Source organism: Ascaphus truei, chromosome 22 (assembly GCF_040206685.1).
Source record: "Ascaphus truei isolate aAscTru1 chromosome 22, aAscTru1.hap1, whole genome shotgun sequence".
Taxonomy (NCBI): Eukaryota; Metazoa; Chordata; class Amphibia; order Anura; family Ascaphidae; genus Ascaphus; species Ascaphus truei.
This window is the reverse complement of record NC_134504.1, coordinates 12,890,761-12,914,919: the sequence shown is the minus strand read 5'-3', so window position 1 is coordinate 12,914,919 and position 24,159 is coordinate 12,890,761. Positions and strand designations below refer to the sequence as shown.

The following is a 24,159-nucleotide window of genomic DNA, read 5'->3' as shown; positions in this document are numbered from 1 at the left end:
CTTCCCCCTGCCCCCTCCCTCTCTCCCCCCTCCCTCTCTCCCCCCTCCCTCTCTCCCCCCCTCCCTCTCTCCCCCTGCCCCCTCCCTCTCTCTCCCCCTGCCCCTCCTCTCTCCCCCTTTTGCCCCCCTCCCTCTCTCCCCCTGCCCCCTCCCTGTGCCCCCCTCCTCTTCTCCCTTCCCCCTCTCTCCCTGTGCCCCTCTCCGTGGCCCCTCCCTCTCTGTGCCCCTCCCTCTCTTCCCGTGGCCCCCTTCCTGTGCCCCCTCCTCTTTCTCCTGTGCCCCTCTCCCTGCCCCCTCCCTGTGCCCCTCTCCTGCCCCCTCCCTCTCAATCTGCCCCCTCTCCCCGCCCCCTCTCCCGCCCCCTCCCTCTCAAATCTGCCCCCTCTCCCCACTCCCCTCTTTCTCCCTGCCCCACCCCCCCTCTTTCTCCCTGCCCCACCCCCCTCTTTCTCCCTGCCCCACCCCCTCGCCCCCGTGGCTCCCCATGGCACACGCTTCTCTTGGCTTTGCAGGTGGCCGGGTGAAGACATGGAAAGACGCTGGTTCATACTGACTGACAACTGTCTGTACTACTTTGAGTATACAACGGTGAGGGGCCAGGGGGAGGTGCGTGCATATATATATATATAAACATGTTCTGTCCCAAGCTCACTGTGGCAAGTGAGTAGGGACAGGCAGCTTAACTCAATCCCATATTCCAAGCAAGGGGAAGCTTCTTATTTGCTGAAGTGTTTATTGGGCACACAAGACAAATAAAAAGGGGAAATGATGGAAAACACTGTGGGATGGGAGCAATGGAGGGGGATGGGAGCAATGGAGGGGAGAGGGAGCTACGGTGGCCAGTGGGATAATGCTAGGTAATAGGAATAGCTTAGTATAGCTTTACCAGAGGAGTTGGGTGAGGTGACTTCACAATGGGTGCTGGCCAAGAGAGAGAGAGCATGCTGGCCTGGACAAGCAGGAAATAGAGTAAGAGCTGTTCTAAATAGCAGGTGGAGGAGGGACAGCCCAACTCACTAAAGAGTACAGGGGGGTTGCCAGGGCAACAGGCTGAGAAGCCAACAAAGGGAAGTTACATTGTTGCAACATTACACAGAGGAGTGCTATCAGCCTCAGAACAGGGAAAACCAGAGGTTTCCAGGACTAAATATAAATATAAGCAGGGCCCCGCTTTTCGGCGATCCGCTGATACGGCGGCACTGAGAAGGCGCCCGCCATGTCTGCGCATGCGCAGAACGGGCCAGTCCGATGTCACGCATGCGCAGAACAGGCTGGGCCGGGGTCGAGCTTGCGCAGAATGGGGGGGGAGGGGGGAAGGTTTGCCAAGGTTGTGCATGCGTAGAACGGCACATACCGCAATTCGCCGGATCCGCTTTCCGGCGATTTTCGCTTTGCGGTGGGCCCTTAGAACAGAACCCGCCGCATGCCCGGTGCCCTCCTGTATAGATTTGTGTGTGTGTGACTCTGCTCTCCCTGCAGGATAAGAGCCCCGGGGGATCATTCCATTAGAAAACCTTAGCATCCAAGAAGTTAAAGATTCAAAAGCCAGTGAGTGGCGGGAGTGTGTTTGTGGGGGAGGGGGGAGGGGTGTGTGTCTGTGTGTGGAGAGGGGCGGGGGAGTGTGTTTGTGGGGGGAGGGGGGAGTGTGTGTCTGTGTGTGGAGAGGGGGCGGGGGAGTGTGTGTGTGTGTGGGAGGGGGTGAGGGGGGAGTGGGTGTGTGTGGGAGGGGGGGGGAGTGTGTGTGTGTGTGTGGAGAGGGGGCGGGGGGAGTGTGTGTGTGGGAGGGGGTGGGGGGGAGTGTGTGTGTGGGAGGGGGGGGAGTGTGTGTGTGTGTGTGTGTGTGTGTGTATGTGGAGGGGGGCGGGGGAGTGTGTGGTGTGTGGAGGGGGGGGAGGGGGGTGCGGGGGGAGTGTGTGTGTGGAGGGGTGGGTGCGGGGGGAGTGTGTGTGTGTGTGTGGAGAGGGGAGTGTGTGTGGAGAGGGGGCGGGGGGAGTGTGTGTGTGGGGAGGGGGGGTGGGGGGAGTGTGTGTGTGGGGAGGGGGGGCGGGGGGAGTGTGTGTGTGGGGAGGGGGGGCGGGGGGAGTGTGTGTGTGGGGAGGGGGGGCGGGGGGAGTGTGTGTGGGGAGGGGAGGCGGGTGGAGTGTGTGTGTGGGGAGGGGAGGCGGGTGGAGTGTGTGTGTGGGGAGGGAGGCGGGTGGAGTGTGTGTGTGGGGAGGAGGGGCGGGGGGAGTGTGTGTGGGGAGGGGGAGCGGGGGGAGTGTGTGTGGGAGGGAGAGCGGGGGAGTGTGTGTGGGGAGGGGGGGCGGTGGAGTGTGTGTGTGGGAGGGGGGGGGGCGGGTGGAGTGTGTGTGTGGGGAGGGGGGGGCGGGTGGACTGTGTGTGTGGGGAGGGGGGCGGGGGAGTGTGTGTGTGGGGAGGGGGGAGTGTGTGTGGGAGGGGTGGGGGGAGTGTGTGTGGGAGGGGGGAAGTGTGTGGGTGTGGGGAGGGGGAGCAGTGGGGGAAGTGTGTGGGGAGGGGGGGGAGTGTGTGTGTTGGGGGTCAGAAAAGTCTGGGGAGGGGTGAGGGAGTGCACGTGTGTGTGTGTAGGGGGGTGGGAGGTGTGTGTGTGTGTGTGGAGGGGGGGTGTGAGGAGTGTGTGGGGAAGGGGGGGTGTTTGTGTGTGTGGGAGGAGTGTGTTTGTGTGTGTGTGTGTGTGTGTGAGGAGTGTGTGTGTGTGTGTGTGTGTGTGTGTAGGGGGGTGGGAGGAGTGTGTATGTGTGTGGGGAGGGGGTGGGAGGAGTGTGTATGTGTGTGTGGGGAGGGGGGGTGGGAGAGTGTGTATGTGTGTGTGGGGAGGGGGGGTGGGAGGAGTGTGTATGTGTGTGTGGGGAGGTGGGGAGGTTTGGAGTGTGTATGTGTGTGTGTGTGTGTGTGTGTGTGTGTGTGTGTGTGGATGGGAGGAGTGTGTATGTGTGTGTGGGGAGGGGGGTGGGAGGAGTGTGTATGTGTGTGTGGGGAGGGGGGTGGGACGAGTGTGTATGTGTGTGTGGGAAGGGTGGTGGGAGGACTGTGTGTGTAGGGGGGTGGGAGGAGTGTGAGAGTGTAGGGGGTGGGAGGAGTACGTGTGTGTGTGTGTGTTGTGGGGGGAGGGGGGTGGTAGAATTGTGGGGACGGGGGGTGGGAGAAGTGTGTGGAATGGGGGGGGGGGAGAAGTGTGTGAGTGTAGGGGGGGTGGAGGGAGTGTGTGTGTGTGTGGTGGGGGGGGTGGGGAGAAGTGTGTGGGGAGGGGGTGGGAGAAGTTGGGGTGGGTGGAGTGCGTATGTGTGTGTGGGGAGGGGGGGTGGGAGGAGTGTGTATGTGTGTGTGGAGTGTGTATGTGTGTGTGGGGAGGGTGGTGGGAGGAGTGTGTATGTGTGTGTGTGGGGAGGGGTTGTGGGAGGAGTGCGTTTGAGAGTGTAGGGGGGTGGGAGGAGTGTGTGGCAGGGGGGTGGAATGTGTGTAGGGGGGGTGGGAGAGTGCGTGTGTATGTGTGTGGGGGGAGGGGTGGTGGGAGAAATGTGTGGGGAGGGGGGGTGGTGAGTGTGAGGGGGGGACACGATGACATCTCTTTCTTATATTGCTGCTTTTCTGACATTTTTACCTCTTTCTCCCCATCTTTCTGTCACAACCCCATCGTTTCCCCTCCTCCCTTTTTCTCTCCCCCCCGCCTCATTTTTTTCTCCCCCCTCCTCACTTTTTCTCTTCTCGCCTCCTCACTTTTTCTCCATCCCCCTCCTCCCTTTTTCTCTCCCCCCCTCCCTTTTTCTCTCCCCCCCTCCTCCCTTTTTCTCTTCCCCCCTCCTCCCTTTTTCTCTTCCCCCCTCCTCCTTTTTCTCTTCCCCCCTCCTCCCTTTTTCTCTCCCCCCTCCTCCCTTTTCTCTCCCCCCTCCTCCCTTTTTCTCTTCCCCCTCCTCCCTTTTTCTCCATCCCCCCTCCTCCCTTTTTCTCCATCCCCCCTCCTCCCTTTTTCTCCATCCCCCTCCTCCCTTTTTCTCCATCCCCCTCCTCCCTTTTTCTCCATCCCCTCTCCTCCCTTTTTCTCCATCTCCCTCCTCCCTTTTCTCCATCCCCACCCTCCCTTTTTCTCTCCCCCACCCTCCCATTTTCTCTCCCCCACCCCTCCCATTTTCTCACCCCCCCTACCTATTTCTCACCCCCTCCTACCTTTTTCTTTCCCCCCACTTCACTTTTCTCTCCCCCCTCCTCCCTTTTTCTCTCCTCCCCGTTTCTCCCACCCGCCTCCCTTTTTCTCTCCCCTCTCTGTTTCCCCATCTCCCTTTTTTGTCTCCCCGTCCCGTTCTCCCTCTCCTCCCTTTTTCTCTCCCCATCCTCCCTTTCTCTCTCCCCCTCCTCCCTTTCTCTCTCCTCACTTTTACTCTCTATCCCCCCCCCTGTTCTCCCTCGCCTCCCCCCCAGAACTGCTTTGAGCTGTACATCCCAGACAACAAGGACCAGGTGATCAAGGCGTGTAAGACGGAGGCGGACGGGCGGGTGGTGGAGGGGAACCACACCGTGTATCAGATCTCGGCGCCCACACCCGAGGAGAAGGACGAATGGATGAAAAATATCAAGTGAGTGACTGGCAGGACGGGTCGTCTGTGTCTATGTCTGTATCTGTGTGTGTATGTCTGTATCTGTGTGTGTGTGTGTGTGTATATGTCTGTGTGTGTGTGTGTGTGTGTATATGTCTGTATCTGTGTGTGTGTGTGTGTGTGTGTGTGTGTGTGTGTGTATATGTCTGTATCTGTGTGTGTGTGTGTGTGTGTGTGTGTGTGTATATATGTCTGTATCTGTGTGTGTGTGTGTGTGTATATGTCTGTATCTGTGTGTTCACGTTTCATTCTACTCATATGTTCGTATCTACACCCTATCCAGGGCTGCCATCAGCAGAGACCCATTCTACGAGATGCTGGCCGCCCGGAAGAAGAAAGTCTCCACCTCCACCAAGAGGCATTAAAGACTCTCCCTGCAGTGCTCCCCCTCCCGGAGCGCTCCCCCCCCCCTCCCGGAGCGCTCACACCCCCCTCCCGGAGCGCTCACACCCCCCTCAACGCTGGGCGTTGGGAGAGCAGCTGCTCCGACTGCCTGGCGCAGGAAGCGAACCCCCTCCCCCCCCCCCCCCCCCCCCCCCGCAGTGACAGCGGCACGTTACCAATGCTTTCTCCCCCTGAAGCGGTGGAATTTGAGGGCTACCCCGGGCCCTGCTCTGCCACAAGCCCTCCGGGACCTGCGGGCGTCCTGTCTCCGGGTGCAGTGGCCCTGAGGTGACGCCGCATGCAGAGTATTCAGCACTTTTTATTGCGTTTATTTAATCGGAACCCTTGAATCTGCAACGCAGAAGTGCGCCTGTGCTCCGTGGGCGCAGAGCGTCCTGTCTGCGCCCTGTTTCACGTCCCTGTCTGCGCCCCATTGTGCGTCCCGATGCACATCCCTGTCCACACCCAATTGCGCGTCCTGTCTGCGCTCCGATATGCGCATCCTTTTTGCGCCCCGATATGCGCGTCCTGTCTGTGCCCCGTTGCACGTCCGTCTGCGCCCCATTATGCGTCCCGATGCGCATCCCTGTCTACACCCCATTGCGCGTCCGTCTGCACTCCAATGCGCGTCCCTGTCTGCGCCCCGATATGCGCGTCCCTGTCTGCGCCCCGATATGCGCGTCCTGTCTGCGCCCCGCTGCACGTCCCTGCCTGCGCCCCGATATGCGCGTCCTGTCTGCGCCCCGTTGCACGTCCCTGTCTGCACCCCATTGCGCGTCCCTGTCTGCGCCCCGATGCGCGTCCAGCGGCAGATATCTTCGTGATGCGAACGTTTCACACATGCGGAGGGGAAGAGGCTCACTGGCTTCACAGCTGCGGAGAGGTGTGTGTCTGACCGGCTCACCACGGGCCCTCACCGATGCCACTTTACCACGCCCACCCTCCCCCCGTGCTACTTACCACGCCCCCCCTGCCAATACCACTCACCTCGGCCCCCTCGCGATGCCACTCATTCCCACGTGTGGACAGTAGTAGCCGCTCCTTTCGTGCCCGGAACAGGAAGCGTCCCTACGGCTGAAGGTTCAACCCCCGGAGAGGGACGAATCGGTACTTTAAGGAACGCTTAACCCCGTCACCGCAGGGGCGGCCTGCATTGCACGGTGTCGCAGACCCCTCTGGCAGGGGAGGGGTTAAAGGGGACCCCCCCCCCCCTACCCCTCCCTTATTTACCAAAACTCAGGCTCTTACCGAACACCTTACTACAGCTCTTTACAGGTGCCTGTGTCGTCTCACCCTAATGTGCGGGGGGAAAGGGACAGAGAACAGGAGAAACCTTCTAACTGTGCAGAGAAAAAGCCATTGTGTGTATGTGTGTGTGTGTGAGTATGTGTGAGTGTGAGTATGTGTGTGTGTGTGTATGTGTGTGTGTGTGAGAGTGTGAGTATGTGTGTGTGTGTGTGTGTGTGTGTGAGTATGTGTGTGTGTGTGTGTGAGAGTGTGAGTATGTGTGTGTGTGAGTGTGAGTATGTGTGTGTGTCTCTTTTTTTTTCTAATGGAGGTAAATATTTTTGCTTTTTGTTTAAAGTATTTCTTTTATAAATGCCCCCTAACACTTGCCCTGCGGATAGGCCTGTGCAGTGAAGCAGTGTTACTCTGTGCCAGGGGTTCTCAACTCCTGTTCTCACAAGGCCACCAACAGGTCAGGTTTTCAGGATATCCCTGCTTCAGCTCATGTGGTTCAGTCCTCGATTGAGCCAACTGTGCTGAAGCAGGGATATCCTTAAGCCCTGACCTGTTGGGGGGGGGTCTTGGGGACTGGCGTTGGGAACCCCTACCTTATGCTATTTATAAGAGGTGTAAATAATTTATCAATAGTTTTGTTTCTTGTTTTCTTTTGTATTCCCAAAAACTGGATTAAGGGCCAAAAAAACCCTCTTATTTTGTGCGAGAAATACAATAAGATGCACGTGGCAGCGTCTGTACCTCGTCTTTGAGCGTCTCGTTCTGAATCTGTTCCTTGTACAGTAACGCAGGTCAAACTGCGGCCAATAAATAATACAGACCACGGCTGTGCTGTGATCTCTGCAGCTGAGCGCGGCTGTGCTGTGACCTCTGCAGCTGAGCGCGGCTGTGCTGTGTTCTCTTTGCAGCTGAGCGCGGCTGTGCTGTGATCTCTGCAGCTGAGCGCGGCTGTGCTGTGATCTCTTTGCAGCTGAGCGCGGCTGTGCTGTGTTCTCTTTGCAGCTGAGCGCGGCTGTGCTGTGATCTCTGCAGCTGAGCGCGGCTGTGCTGTGTTCTCTCTGCAGCTGAGCGCGGCTGTGCTGTGTTCTCTTTGCAGCTGAGCGCGGCTGTGCTGTGTTCTCTTTGCAGCTGAGCGCGGCTGTGCTGTGATCTCTGCAGCTGAGCGCGGCTGTGCTGTGATCTCTTTGCAGCTGAGCGCGGCTGTGCTGTGTTCTCTTTGCAGCTGAGCGCGGCTGTGCTGTGTTCTCTTTGCAGCTGAGCGCGGCTGTGCTGTGTTCTCTGCAGCTGAGCGCGGCTGTGCTGTGTTCTCTGCAGCTGAGCGTGGCTGTGATCTCTGCAGCTGAGCGCGGCTGTGCTGTGACCTCTGCAGCTGAGCGCGGCTGTGCTGTGACCTCTGCAGCTGAGCGCGGCTGTGCTGTGACCTCTGCAGTTGAGCGCGGCTGTGCTGTGTTCTCTTTGCAGCTGAGCGCGGCTGTGCTGTGATCTCTGCAGCTGAGCGCGGCTGTGCTGTGATCTCTGCAGCTGAGCGCGGCTGTGCTGTGATCTCTGCAGCTGAGCGCGGCTGTGCTGTGATCTCTTTGCAGCTGAGCGCGGCTGTGCTGTGATCTCTGCAGCTGAGCGCGGCTGTGCTGTGATCTCTGCAGCTGAGCGCGGCTGTGCTGTGTTCTCTTTGCAGCTGAGCACGGCTGTGCTGTGACCTCTGCAGCTGAGCGCGGCTGTGCTGTGTTCTCTTTGCAGCTGAGCGCGGCTGTGCTGTGACCTCTGCAGCTGAGCGCGGCTGTGCTGTGATCTCTTTGCAGCTGAGCGCGGCTGTGCTGTGATCTCTGCAGCTGAGCGCGGCTGTGCTGTGATCTCTGCAGCTGAGCGCGGCTGTGCTGTGATCTCTGCAGCTGAGCGCGGCTGTGCTGTGATCTCTGCAGCTGAGCGCGGCTGTGCTGTGTTCTCTGCAGCTGAGCGCGGCTGTGCTGTGATCTCTGCAGCTGAGCGCGGCTGTGCTGTGTTCTCTTTGCAGCTGAGCGCGGCTGTGCTGTGTTCTCTCTGCAGCTGAGCGCGGCTGTGCTGTGATCTCTGCAGCTGAGCGCGGCTGTGCTGTGATCTCTGCAGCTGAGCGCGGCTGTGCTGTGATCTCTGCAGCTGAGCGCGGCTGTGCTGTGATCTCTGCAGCTGAGCGCGGCTGGGTCATCTACTACAGAGTATCTACTACAGAGGAAAGGGATATTATTTTAGCGAGCAATGTTACAAAGCAATGTATAGGGAGAGGTATTAGCAGCGGGATGTTAGGATGTATAGGGAGAGGTATTAGCAGCGGGATGTTATGTTGTATAGGGAGAGGTATTAGCAGCGGGGTGTTAGGGTGTATAGGGAGAGGTATTAGCAGCGGGATGTTAGGATGTATAGGGAGAGGTATTAGCAGCGGGATGTTATGTTGTATAGGGAGAGGTATTAGCAGCGGGGTGTTAGGGTGTATAGGGAGAGGTATTAGCAGCGGGGTGTTAGGGTGTATAGGGAGAGGTATTAGCAGCGGGGTGTTAGGGTGTATAGGGAGAGGTATTAGCAGTGGGGTGTTAGGGTGTATAGGGAGAGGTATTAGCAGCGGGATGTTAGGGTGTATAGGGAGAGGTATTAGCAGCGGGATGTTAGGGTGTATAGGGAGAGGTATTAGCAGCAGGGTGTTAGGGTGTATAGGGAGAGGTATTAGCAGCGGGGTGTTAGGGTGTATAGGGAGAGGTATTAGCAGCGGGATGTTAGGGTGGAGATGGGAGAGGTATTAGCAGCGTGGTGTTAGGGTGTATAGGGAGAGGTATTAGCAGCAGGGTGTTAGGGTGTATAAGGAGAGGTATTAGCAGCGGGATGTTAGGGTGTATAGGGAGAGGTATTAGCAGCGGGGTGTTAGGGTGTATAGGGAGAGGTATTAGCAGCAGGGTGTTAGGGTGTATAGGGAGAGGTATTAGCAGCAGGGTGTTAGGGTGTATAGGGAGAGGTATTAGCAGCGGGATGTTAGGGTGTATAGGGAGAGGTATTAGCAGCGGGATGTTAGGGTGGAGATGGGAGAGGTATTAGCAGCGGGGTGTTAGGGTGTATAGGGAGAGGTATTAGCAGCGGGATGTTAGGGTGTATAGGGAGAGGTATTAGCAGCGGGATGTTAGGGTGGAGATGGGAGAGGTATTAGCAGCGTGGTGTTAGGGTGTATAGGGAGAGGTATTAGCAGCAGGGTGTTAGGGTGTATAAGGAGAGGTATTAGCAGTGGGGTGTTAGGGTGTATAGGGAGAGGTATTAGCAGCGGGATGTTAGGGTGTAGGGAGAGGAATTAGCAGCGGGATGTTAGGGTGTATAGGGAGAGGTATTAGCAGCGGGATGTTAGGGTGTATAGGGAGAGGTATTAGCAGCGGGGTGTTAGGGTGTATAGGGAGAGGTATTAGCAGCGGGATGTTAGGGTGTATAGGGAGGGGTATTAGCAGCGGGATGTTAGGGTGTATAGGGAGAGGTATTAGCAGCGGGATGTTGGGGTGTATAGGGAGAGGTATTAGCAGCGGGATGTTAGGGTGTATAGGGAGAGGTATTAGCAGCGGGATGTTAGGGTGTATAGGGAGAGGTATTAGCAGCGGGGTGTTAGGGTGTATAGGGAGAGGTATTAGCAGCGGGATGTTAGGGTGTATAGGGAGGGGTATTAGCCGCAGGATGTTAGGGTGTATAGGGAGAGGTATTAGCAGCGGGATGTTAGGGTGTATAGGGAGAGGTATTAGCAGCAGGATGTTAGGGTGTATAGGGAGAGGTATTAGCAGCGGGATGTTAGGGTGTATAGGGAGGGGTATTAGCAGCGGGGTGTTAGGGTGTATAGGGAGAGGTATTAGCAGCGGGATGTTAGGGTGTATAGGGAGAGGTATTAGCCGCAGGATGTTAGGGTGTATAGGGAGAGGTATTAGCAGCGGGATGTTAGGGTGTATAGGGAGAGGTATTAGCAGCGGGATGTTAGGGTGTATAGGGAGAGGTATTAGCAGCGGGATGTTAGGGTGTATAGCGAGAGATATTAGCAGCGGGATGTTAGGGTGTATAGGGAGAGGTATTAGCAGTGGGGTGTTAGGATGTATAGGGAGAGGTATTAGCAGCGGGATGTTAGGGTGTAGGGAGAGGAATTAGCAGCGGGATGTTAGGGTGTATAGGGAGAGGTATTAGCAGCGGGGTGTTAGGGTGTATAGGGAGAGGTATTAACAGCAGGATGTTAGGGTGTATAGGGAGAGGTATTAGCAGCGGGATGTTAGGGTGGAGATGGGAGAGGTATTAGCAGCGGGATGTTAGGGTGGAGATGGGAGAGGTATTAGCAGCGGGGTGTTAGGGTGTATAGGGAGAGGTATTAGCAGCAGGATGTTAGGGTGTATAGGGAGAGGTATTAGCAGCAGTGTGTTAGGGTGTATAGGGAGAGGTATTAGCAGCGGGATGTTAGGGTGTATAATAGGGAGAGGTATTAGCAGCGGGATGTTAGGGTGTATAGGGAGAGGTATTAGCAGCGGGATGTTAGGGTGTATAGGGAGAGGTATTAGCAGCAGGGTGTTAGGGTGTATAAGGAGAGGTATTAGCAGTGGGGTGTTAGGGTGTATAGGGAGAGGTATTAGCAGCGGGATGTTAGGGTGTAGGGAGAGGAATTAGCAGCGGGGTGTTAGGGTGTATAGGGAGAGGTATTAGCAGCGGGGTGTTAGGGTGTATAGGGAGAGGTATTAACAGCAGGATGTTAGGGTGTATAGGGAGAGGTATTAGCAGCGGGATGTTAGGGTGTATAGGGAGGGGTATTAGCAGCGGGGTGTTAGGGTGTATAGGGAGAGGTATTAGCAGCGGGATGTTAGGGTGTATAGGGAGAGGTATTAGCCGCAGGATGTTAGGGTGTATAGCGAGAGATATTAGCAGTGGGATGTTAGGGAATATAGGGAGAGGTATTAGCAGCGAGATGTTAGGATGTATAGGGAGAGGTATTAACAGTAGGGTGTATAGGGAGAGGTATTAGCAGCGGGGTGTTAGGGTGTATAGGGAGAGGTATTAGCAGTGGGATGTTAGGGTGTATAGCGAGAGATATTAGCAGCGGGATGTTAGGGTGTATAGGGAGAGGTATTAGCAGTGGGATGTTAGGGTGTATAATAGGGAGAGGTATTAGCAGCGGGATGTTAGGGTGTATAATAGGGAGAGGTATTAGCAGCGGGATGTTAGGATGTATAGGGAGAGGTATTAGCAGTGGGGTGTTAGGGTGTATAATAGGGAGAGGTATTAGCAGTGGGATGTTAGGGTGTATAATAGGGAGAGGTATTAGCAGCGGGATGTTAGGGTGTATAATAGGGAGAGGTATTAGCAGCGGGATGTTAGGATGTATAGGGAGAGGTATTAGCAGTGGGGTGTTAGGGTGTATAGGGAGAGGTATTAGCAGCGGGGTGTTAGGGTGTATAGGGAGAGGTATTAGCAGCGGGATGTTAGGGTGGAGATGGGAGAGGTATTAGCAGCGGGGTGTTAGGGTGTATAGGGAGAGGTATTAGCAGCGGGATGTTAGGGTGTATAATAGGGAGAGGTATTAGCAGCGGGATGTTAGGGTGTATAGGGAGAGGTATTAGCAGCAGGATGTTAGGGTGTATAGGGAGAGGTATTAGCAGCGGGATGTTAGGGTGTATAATAGGGAGAGGTATTAGCAGCTTGATGTTAGGGTGTATAGGGAGAGGTATTAGCAGTGGGGTGTTAGGGTGTATAGGGAGAGGTATTAGCAGTGGGATGTTAGGGTGGAGATGGGAGAGGTATTAGCAGCGGGATGTTAGGGTGTATAGGGAGATGTATTAGCAGCAGGATGTTAGGGTGGAGATGGGAGAGGTATTAGCAGCGGGGTGTTAGGGTGTATAGGGAGAGGTATTAGCAGTGGGATGTTAGGGTGTATAGGGAGAGATATTAGCAGCGGGATGTTAGGGTGTATAGAGAGAGGTATTAGCAGCGGGGTGTTAGGGTGTATAGGGAGAGGTATTAGCAGCGGGATGTTAGGGTGTATAGGGAGAGGTATTAGCAGCGGGATGTTAGGGTGTATAGGGAGAGGTATTAGCAGCGGGATGTTAGGGAGTATAGGGAGAGGTATTAGCAGCGGGGTGTTAGGGTGTATAGGGAGAGGTGTTAGCAGCGGGATGTTAGGGTGTATAGGGAGAGGTATTATCAGCGGGGTGTTAGGGTGTATAGGGAGAGATATTAGCAGTGGAATGTTAGGGTGTATAGGGAGAGGTGTTAGCAGCGGGATGTTAGGGTGTATAGGGAGAGGTATTATCAGCGGGGTGTTAGGGTGTATAGGGAGAGGTATTAGCAGCGGGGTGTTAGGGTGTATAGGGAGAGGTATTAGCAGCGGGATGTTAGGGTGTATAGGGAGAGGTATTAGCAGCGTGGTGTTAGGGTGTATAGGGAGAGGTATTAGCAGTGGGATGTTAGGGAGTATAGGGAGAGGTATTAGCAGCGGGGTGTTAGGGTGTATAGGGAGAGGTATTAGCAGCAGGATGTTAGGGTGTATAGGGAAAGGTATTAGCAGCGGGGTGTTAGGGTGTATAGGGAGAGGTATTAGCAGCAGGATGTTAGGGTGTATAATAGGGAGAGGTATTAGCAGCGGGATGTTAGGGTGTATAATAGGGAGAGGTATTAGCAGCGGGGTGTTGGGGTGTATAGGGAGAGGTATTAGCAGCAGGATGTTAGGGTGTATAATAGGGAGAGGTATTAGCAGCGGGGTGTTAGGGTGTATAGGGAGAGGTATTAGCAGCGGGATGTTAGGGTGTATAGGGAGAGGTATTAGCAGCGGGGTGTTAGGGTGTATAGGGAGAGGTATTAGCAGCGGGGTGTTAGGGTGTATAGGGAGAGGTATTAGCAGCAGAAAGAGGGGGTGAGGCCACTTCACAGAACTTGCTGACATTTCGCCCAGAGTCCGGGGTTCGGTTCTGGAGAGCGGATCTCAGGAAGGATGTAAATAAATTGGATACATGGCAAAGAATGGCTATTAAATGGTGCATGGTCTAGAGCAGGGGTGGGCAAACCGGGGGGCGCGCCGGTTACTCTGTAACTCACCTCCGTTCTGCCGGCTTCGGGCAACGCGTCACCATGGCAACACAGGGTAAAGGTAAGGCGGGGCGTGACACTGGGGGGGCGCAGCGCAGAAAGTTTACGCAGCCCTGGTCTAGAGCATAAAGCAGGAGAGACCAAAAGGACCTTTAATACTGTACGTGCAGGTCAGAGGAGAGAGAGGAGCGGCGATACGATAAAACCTCGCATACACAGTATAACGGGTTAAAGACAGGGCAGGAGGGAAGCATATTTCAGAGAGAGAGAAGAGCTGGAAGAGAAGAGCTCCTTCTCTGCAGCTGGAGGGGAAACAGTACGTTTCCACAGATAGGGTGGTGGGGTGAGGACGGCTGTTACAGGAGACAGGACTATGGGCAGACGTGGAGGCCGCGTGGCTAGCCGCCGGACGCTGCCCAGACAGAGGTCATTCTGAAATGATTACACTTTTGATTGTTGCTAACACTTTTCTATCCAACATATTCATAGCGAAGTACACCCCAGGCAATAGTGCGGAGTTAACCCTGTCATTGCCACAGGGCCCCCTCTGAGTTACAATAACCCCTGCCGAACAGCTGCCCATGTGTCACGTGGGCACCGGGCACATGTTACAGTAATCCCTTTCTTTCCCCGATGTTCGTGCCCCCTGGTAACGCCCCCTGCGGCCGCCTCTCGTGCTCCTGACGCCGGCGTGTGGTCAGCTCGAGCTCATGGGAATTTCCTCTTTTCCTCGCTACAGGCAGAAAACAAGGTTAAAAATAAAAGCAGAACAGAAACCCGCGCTGAGCGCGTCTCGAGGCTTCCCGTGAGCGCGTCTCGAGGCTTGCCGTGAACGCGGCAACCAGCGCATACATCCGGACAGTGACGTCCGAGCAGGATTTGCACAATCCGCTTATTGTTCGGGGGCAGGGGGCGGCAAAGCCAGTCCTTAGGATCCACCAACAGGTCAGGTTTCCAGGATATCCCTACGTCAGCACAGGTGGCTCAATCGGCCCGTGCTTCAGCACAGGTGGCTCAATCAGTGGCTCAGTTGAAGATATAGGGAAGCAGGGATATCTTGAAAACCTGACCTGTTGGTGGCCCTTGAGGGCTGGAGTTGAGAACCTCTGTTCTATAGACACTTGGTGTCTCGGTACTGCAGGAGTTAACGATCTGCCCATGCGTCTGAAACGGCCATCGTTTCCGGGTCCCTGACCAGTGCTGGAGATTTAGAGAGCGTGGATTGGTTTTAGGTTTTATTATAGCCCAGTGTATCCCAACTCCAGTCCTCCAGGTCAGGTCTTAAGGATATCCCTGCTTCAGCACAGGTGGGTCAATCAGCGGCTCAGTCATTTTGACCGAGCCACCTGTGCTGGGGCAGGGATATCCTTCAGACCTGACCTGTTGGGGTTCCCGGAGGACTGGAGTTGGGAAACACTGGGCTTTATAATCTAGCCTATTTTGGTCTAACCTGAAGATTAACCCCTCGGCTGCCAAAAGTCTTTGGCTCCTCTGGCAGCCAAGCGGTTAAAAACCGCTTGATCCAGACTTTGGTGTCACCCGGTCATTGAGACGGGAGACCCTGGGACCGGGTTTGTGCGCAAGGGACCTCTCGTTCGGACCTGTGACTAGTAAAACAAAATGCTGCGTGTTACCCCCCCCCCCGGGGCGGCCCCTCTGTGGGAAGGGGAGACGCTCTCACGGGGCGCAGCACATGTTGGTTTTGCCATTTAAACCAGACTGAGACCCTGCAGTGAAGCAGAAGAGGAAGGACTCGCTTGTTTTGTGTAGGGGATCTCCCCCCCCCGGGCGTTCCCCGGTTCGTGTGTTCTATTTGCAAAGTCTGCAGAAAGAATAGAAGAAACACAAGCGGCCCCAGCTCGGCGCGCTTCCCGTGGGACGCAGACACCCCTGTATTCACCGACTCATTGTAAGCCCTCCTCTGTCTGCCGGGCTAGCGGCTTCCCGTGTCATTGCATAGCTGGGCTTATTATATGACAAATAACATAGCCGGGTTTTGCTGGCCCCTGTGGGAGTGGAGAGGTTAATGAACTGGCGCGGAAAATCCAGACATAAACGGAGTATGCCTCATTAATTACACAGAGTCACGTATAATCCCCTCGGGCTGTCGGAACAAGATGCTCTGAATCAGGCATTGATTTGAAATGTAAAAAAAAAAAAACTTGGGGACAACGGGTATATTCAGTAATAATTCAAATATATGGGGGGGGCAGTTGAGAAAAATCCACTTATTACCACGGCTAAAAGCCAAGTCCTGCGACGCAAAGTCCGACGCCGCCTGCGGGTTTTTTTGTTATCCTGCCGGGGCAAGTGTTGCGGTTGCAAGTTATCACAAAGCAGGAAAGGGTTGCAAAGATCTTGCACTGCTGGGGGAGGTGGGCTAAAAACCTGCTATAGAAATCAAACGATAAGTATATTAAAACTCATTAAAAATGGCGTTGAATAAAGAGAAAAAAAAATGTAAGGTATTATCTAATACTACAGAGCGGATTTATTTAACAAAACGCGCAGGATGATGCTGGGGTGGCTCCTTTAAGCTCCTCTTAGTGATGTGAGCAGGGCCTCATGGCCCCGTATAGAACCAGGAACCAATACTCCAGTATTAGGAGGGGACAGGCCGGACCCCCTGTCTGGCCTCGTGTTCCCAGTGACGCCCGGACGCTGATTAGATGTGACCAGCTGTCTCGTGCCTGGGGGACGCAGCTAATGGAAGCCTTTTAAACACAAAGTGGAATTGGCGCTGGGGTAACTGGCGCTGGCTCCGACCCGGCGCTAATTGGCCGTGGGGATTATTTTCATTAGTAAATGATTTTACTAATCTGCCCAAGTTGTATTTCTCTGGGTCCCAAGAGAATTTTATGCGCCAAATAGGGAAATGCGAGTGAGCTGCGCGTGAGCTGCGCGTGTGGAGGCATTTACTGCTCCGGTCTGACGTGTGCAGAGGGAGTGAGCAGCATCGTGACCCATTTCCTACCACAGCAGCCGGCAATGCACCGCTCAGCCATATAATAACACGAAGCAATGCACCGCTCAGCTATATAATAACACGAAGCAATGCACCGCTCAGCTATATAATAACATGAAGCAATGCACCGCTCAGCTATATAATAACACGAAGCAATGCACCGCTCAGCTATATAATAACATGAAGCAATGCACCGCTCAGCTATATAATAACACGAAGCAATGCATCGCTCAGCTATATAATAACACGAAGCAATGCATCGCTCAGCTATATAATAACATGAAGCAATGCACCGCTCAGCTATATAATAACATGAAGCAATGCCTCGCTCAGCTATATAATAACACGAAGCAATGCACCGCTCAGCTATATAATAACACGAAGCAATGCACCGCTCAGCTATATAATAACACGAAGCAATGCATCGCTCAGCGATATAATAACATGAAGCAATGCACCGCTCAGCTATATAATAACATGAAGCAATGCACCGCTCAGCTATATAATAACACGAAGCAATGCACCGCTCAGCTATATAATAACATGAAGCAATGCACCGCTCAGCTATATAATAACACGAAGCAATGCATCGCTCAGCGATATAATAACATGAAGCAATGCACCGCTCAGCTATATAATAACATGAAGCAATGCACCGCTCAGCTATATAATAACACGAAGCAATGCACCGCTCAGCTATATAATAACACGAAGCAATGCACCGCTCAGCCATATAATAACATGAAGCAATGCATCGCTCAGCTATATAATAACATGAAGCAATGCACCGCTCAGCTATATAATAACACGAAGCAATGCATCGCTCAGCTATATAATAACACGAAGCAATGCACCGCTCAGCTATATAATAACACGAAGCAATGCACCGCTCAGCCATATAATAACATGAAGCAATGCATCGCTCAGCTATATAATAACATGAAGCAATGCACCGCTCAGCTATATAATAACATGAAGCAATGCACCGCTCAGCTATATAATAACATGAAGCAATGCATCGCTCAGCTATATAATAACATGAAGCAATGCACCGCTCAGCTATATAATAACACGAAGCAATGCACCGCTCAGCTATATAATAACATGAAGCAATGCACCGCTCAGCGATATAATAACACGAAGCAATGCATCGCTCAGCTATATAATAACATGAAGCAATGCATCGCTCAGCTATATAATAACACGAAGCAATGCACCGCTCAGCGATATAATAACACGAAGCAATGCACCGCTCAGCTATATAATAACACGAAGCAATGCACCGCTCAGCGATATAATAACACGAAGCAATGCATCGCTCAGCTATATAATAACACGAAGCAATGCATCGCTCAGCTATATAATAACACGAAGCAATGCATCGCTCAGCTATATAATAACACGAAGCAATGCACCGCTCAGCTATATAATAACATGAAGCAATGCACCGCTCAGCTATATAATAACACGAAGCAATGCACCGCTCAGCTATATAATAACACGAAGCAATGCACCGCTCAGCTATATAATAACACGAAGCAATGCACCGCTCAGCTATATAATAACACGAAGCAATGCACCGCTCAGCTATATAATAACACGAAGCAATGCACCGCTCAGCTATATAATAACATGAAGCGATGCATCGCTCAGCTATATAATAACACGAAGCGATGCACCGCTCAGCTATATAATAACATGAAGCAATGCACCGCTCAGCCATATAATAACACGAAGCAATGCACCGCTCAGCCATATAATAACACGAAGCAATGTACCGCTCAGCTATATAATAACATGAAGCAATGCACCGCTCAGCTATATAATAACATGAAGCAATGCATCGCTCAGCTATATAATAACATGAAGCAATGCACCGCTCAGCTATATAATAACACGAAGCAATGCACCGCTCAGCTATATAATAACATGAAGCAATGCACCGCCCAGCTATATAATAACATGAAGCAATGCATCGCCCAGCTATATAATAACATGAAGCAATGCACCGCTCAGCTATATAATAACATGAAGCAATGCACCGCTCAGCTATATAATAACATGAAGCAATGCATCGCTCAGCTATATAATAACATGAAGCAATGCATCGCTCAGCGATATAATAACACGAAGCAATGCATCGCTCAGCGATATAATAACACGAAGCAATGCACCGCTCAGCGATATAATAACACGAAGCAATACACCGCTCAGCGATATAATAACATGAAGCAATGCACCGCTCAGCTATATAATAACACGAAGCAATGCACCGCTCAGCTATATAATAACATGAAGTAATGCATCGCTCAGCTATATAATAACATGAAGCAATGCACCGCTCAGCCATATAATAACATGAAGCAATGCACCGCTCAGCTATATAATAACACGAAGCAATGCACCGCTCAGCTATATAATAACACGAACCAATGCATCGCTCAGCGATATAATAACATGAAGTAATGCATCGCTCAGCCATATAATAACATGAAGCAATGCATCGCTCAGCTATATAATAACACGAAGCAATGCATCGCTCAGCGATATAATAACATGAAGCAATGCACCGCTCAGCTATATAATAACACGAAGCAATGCACCGCTCAGCTATATAATAACATGAAGCAATGCACCGCTCAGCTATATAATAACACGAAGCAATGCACCGCTCAGCTATATAATAACACGAAGCAATGCCTCGCTCAGCCATATAATAACACGAAGCAATGCACCGCTCAGCTATATAATAACATGAAGCAATGCACCGCTCAGCTATATAATAACATGAAGCAATGCACCGCTCAGTTATATAATAACACGAAGCAATGCATCGCTCAGCTATATAATAACACGAAGCAATGCATCGCTCAGCTATATAATAACACGAAGCAACGCATCGCTCAGCTATATAATAACATGAAGCAATTCATCGTCTCCTGGGACACGCTTATATGAATGTAGCCAATTGCCCCTGGCTATAGCCTTCTACTGGCCTCAACACTATAAGTCCTGATAGGAACAGGCAGTGTTGGGGTTAAACTCCTGCGCAGGGCCTAGCCTGCAGTTGCAGCCTGGGTCGCCACCTCTCTGGGTTCGACCCGGAGACTCCGGGTTTCAGGTACTTTCCTTCGGGCTACAGGGTTTAGCAAATCAATCTCATGCTGTGCAAGTTCAGTGCCGGTGCATGCTGTGCCAGTGCGGTGCTGTGATGGTGCGACAGTGGTGTGATGGTGCGACAGTGCTGTGATGGTGTGACGGTGCTGTGTACAGTGGTGTGACGGTGCTGTGTACAGTGCTGTGCCGGTGCTGTGTACAGTGCTGTGCCGGTGCTGTGTTGGTGTTGTGTACAGTGCTGTGTTGGTGTTGTGTACAGTGCTGTGCCGGTGCTGTGTACAGTGCTGAGCCGCTGCTGTAACCTGTTCCTCCCGCCTGGCTCCCCTCCCTTCCTGCTGTTACTGTGAGATAATTCTCTGCTGGTGACACATTGTGGTGAAGCTGCTGTTTCTGGGCCATGTCCCTTCCTGCACAAACCACAAATAAGCGTAAGAAAGCGAGATCCGTGGCGCCGTGAAACGGTCACACTACGAGCTTTAACCCTTCGGGAGGGGTGTGTATATATACTGTATTATATATCACACGGGAGGGGGTATATATACTGTATTATATATCACACGGGAGCGGGGTATATATACTGTATTATATATCACACGGGAGGGGGTATATATACTGTATTATATATCACACGGGAGGGGGTATATATACTGTATTATATATCACACGGGAGCGGGGTATATATACTGTATTATATATCACACGGGAGGGGGTATATATACTGTATTATATATCACACGGGAGGGGGTATATATACTGTATTATATATCACACGGGAGCGGGGTATATATACTGTATTATATATCACACGGGAGGGGGTATATATACTGTATTATATATCACACGGGAGGGGGTATATATACTGTATTATATATCACACGGGAGGGGGTATATATACTGTATTATATATACACACGGGAGCGGGGTATATATATACACTGTATTATATATACACACGGGTGGGGGTATATATACTGTATTATATATCACACGGGAGCAGGGTATATATACTGTATTATATATCACACGGGAGGGGGTATATATACTGTATTATATATCACACGGGAGCGGGGTATATATACTGTATTATATATACACACGGGAGCGGGGTATATATATACTGTATTATAGATCACACGGGAACGGGGTATATATACTGTATTATATATCACACGGGAGCGGGGTATATATACTGTATTATATATACACACGGGAGCGGGGTATATATCACACGGGAGCGGGGTATATATACTGTATTATATATCACACAGGAGCGGGGTATATATACTGTATTATATATACACACGGGAGCGGGGTATATATACTGTATTATATATCACACGGGAGCGGGGTATATATACTGTATTATATATCACACGGGAGCGGGGTATATATACTGTATTATATATACACACGGGAGCGGGGTATATATACTGTATTATATATCACACAGGAGCGGGGTATATATACTGTATTATATATCACACGGGAGGGGGTATATATACTGTATTATATATCACACGGGAGCGGGATATATATACTGTATTATATATCACACGGGAGGGGGTATATATACTGTATTATATATCACACGGGGGCGGGGTATATATACTGTATTATATATACACACGGGAGCGGGGTATATATATACTGTATTATATATCACACGGGAACGGGGTATATATACTGTATTATATATCACACGGGAGCGGGGTATATATACTGTATTATATATACACACGGGAGCGGGGTATATATCACACGGGAGCGGGGTATATATACTGTATTATATATCACACAGGAGCGGGGTACATATACTGTATTATATATACACACGGGAGCGGGGTATATATACTGTATTATATATCACACGGGAGCGGGGTATATATACTGTATTATATATCACACGGGAGCGGGGTATATATACTGTATTATATATACACACGGGAGCGTGGTATATATCACACAGGAGCGGGGTATATATACTGTATTATATATACACATGGGAGCGGGGTATATATACTGTATTATATATCACACAGGAGCGGGGTATATATACTGTATTATATATCACACGGGAGCGGGGTATATATACTGTATTATATATCACACGGGAGCGGGGTATATATACTGTATTATATATCACAACGGAGGGAGGTAGTATATATACTGTATTATATATCACACGGGAGCGGGATATATATACTGTATTATGTCACACGTGAGCGGGGTATATATACTGTATTATATATCACACGGGAGCGGGATATATATACTGTATTATATATCACACCGGAGGGGGGTATATATATACTGTATTATATATCACACGGGAGCGGGGTATATATATACTGTATTATATATCACACGGGAGGGGGTATATATACTGTATTATATATCACACGGGAGCGGGGTATATATATACTGTATTATATATCACACGGGAGGGGGTATATATACTGTATTATATATCATACGGGAGCGGGGTATATATATACTGTATTATATATCACATGGGAGCGGGGTATATATACTGTATTATATATCACACGGGAGCAGGGTATATATACTGTATTATATATACACATGGGAGCGGGGTATATATACTGTATTATATATCACACAGGAGCGGGGTATATATACTGTATTATATATCACACGGGAGCGGGGTATATATACTGTATTATATATCACACGGGAGCAGGGTATATATACTGTATTATATATACACACGGGTGCGGGGTATATATACTGTATTATATATCACACAGGAGCGGGGTATATATACTGTATTATATATACACACGGGAGCGGGGTATATATACTGTATTATATATCACACAGGAGCGGGGTATATATACTGTATTATATATACACACGGGAGCGGGGTATATATACTGTATTATATATACACACGGGAGCGGGGTATATATCACACAGGAGCGGGGTATACTGCATATGCTGTATTATATATCCCAGGCCAGGGGGGGGGGGGGGTATATCCTGTATTCTATATCACACAGGAGGGTGTATACTCTATAATACATGTCACCCACCCTGCGTCTCTTATCCCGGCTCTCCCACACGTGGATTGCCTCGTCACGGCGCTGGGTCAGTGCGGCGGGCGGTGATATAATAAGGCTGCACGCCAGGAACTTTATTCATTCAAACAGCAGCTTTTTTCTTACACCCATACACACAGGGAACTTGGTATGGACGTGACGGCATGCTCCCTGGCGCTGTGTGAGCCCTACTTCCCTAGCTGCCGCCATCTAGGGAGGTGCCGAGTATTGCTCCTTCATATTACCTAACTAATAGACCCCTCTTCTGGGCTGCCTTGGTAGAGCCTCATCTCTTTAGGACCCTGTGGAGCCTTATGTTGCTCTCCCAGTCTGGGTAATCCGTGTCCCTCTCACGGCGTGGCATGCCACCTTGTGGCAGTCTGGGGTAGGGTTAGCTATGGATCCTCCGATAGGGCTGATCCAACTATCCCCCCCCAGTGTAGACAGTCCTCGTTATCCAACGTTTCACTTTACAACGAATGGCATAGCCAACGCTTTACAGTGCAACCCTATGAGCCGTTATCCGACGCCGGAATGCGTTACCCGACGCCGGAATGCGTTACCCGACGCCGGAGTGCGTTACCCGACGCCGGAATGCGTTATCCGAGGCTCACCGCCACTGATTAACATGGGACTCACTTTACAACGGTGTCACTATCACACGCTCCTTCCAGAGCGGATTCCGCTGGATAACCGAGGACTGCCTGTATAGGCGGCCCCTATATAAACTCATAGAGTAGCAACACACTGTTCCTTAGGCTGTGTCCATAGATAGGCATAGCGCGCGGACACGTCCGCACGCTGAGCGATCAGACTGCCTAAAAGCAGTGATCGCGTCTATACAGCGTGCAGGCGCGTGCGGGGGGGGGGGGGCGCAACTCCAGTCCTCAAGCCCCCCCAACAGGTCAGGTTTTCAGGTTATCCCATCTTAAGCACAGGTGGCTCAATCAGTCCCTGCTTCAGCACAGGTGGCTCAATCAGTCCCTGCTTCAGCACAGGTGGCTCAATCAGTCCCTGCTTCAACACAGGTGGCTCAGTCTTCGACTGAGCCTCTGACTGGGCCAGCTGTGCTGAAGCTGGGATAACCTGAAAACCTGACCTGTTGGGGGGCTTGAGGACTGGGTTTGAGCCCCCGTGTACTAGAAGTTGGGGATGGCTGGGTACCTGCCGGTCACTCAGTACCATGTGATGGGAGAGGAGTGTTATTACACTGCAGAAACGCGCACAGTTAACCCTCTGAGGAACTTAACCTGTTAAGTGATCATAGTAATCCCAAAAGGGGGCATACATACATACATACATACATACATACATACATACATACATACATACATACATACATACATACATACATACATACATACATACATACATACATACATACATACATACATACATCTCAGTGAGTAAAGACACTGGTTGACACTGAGATTGTTGCAGGGGAGTCTGGTTCAATTCCCGGTGTCAGCTCTTTGTGACCTTGGGCAAGTCACTTTATCTCCCTGTGCCTCAGGCATCAAAAACATAGATTGTAAGCTCCACCGGGCAGGGACCTGTGCCTGCAAAATGTCTCTGTAAAGCGCTGCGTATAACTAGCAGCGCTATACAGGAACATGCTATTATTATCACAGGGGCTATATACCCTATATTATATATCACGTGGGGAGGTATATATTCTGTATTATATAGCACGCGGGGCTATATACCCTGTATATTTTGCAAAGTTGTG

General features: G+C 51.5%; 1 long non-coding RNA gene across 1 annotated transcript; it reads left to right on the top strand.

Annotated features, from left to right (window-relative positions):
- The first annotated feature begins 4,357 nt into the window (after positions 1–4,357).
- LOC142472831 (uncharacterized) lies at positions 4,358–7,061 on the top strand. The gene is made up of 2 exons (XR_012789858.1): positions 4,358–4,589; positions 4,894–7,061. It is a non-coding gene; the product is annotated as an uncharacterized LOC142472831 (long non-coding RNA).
- Positions 7,062–24,159: the final 17,098 nt, after the last annotated feature.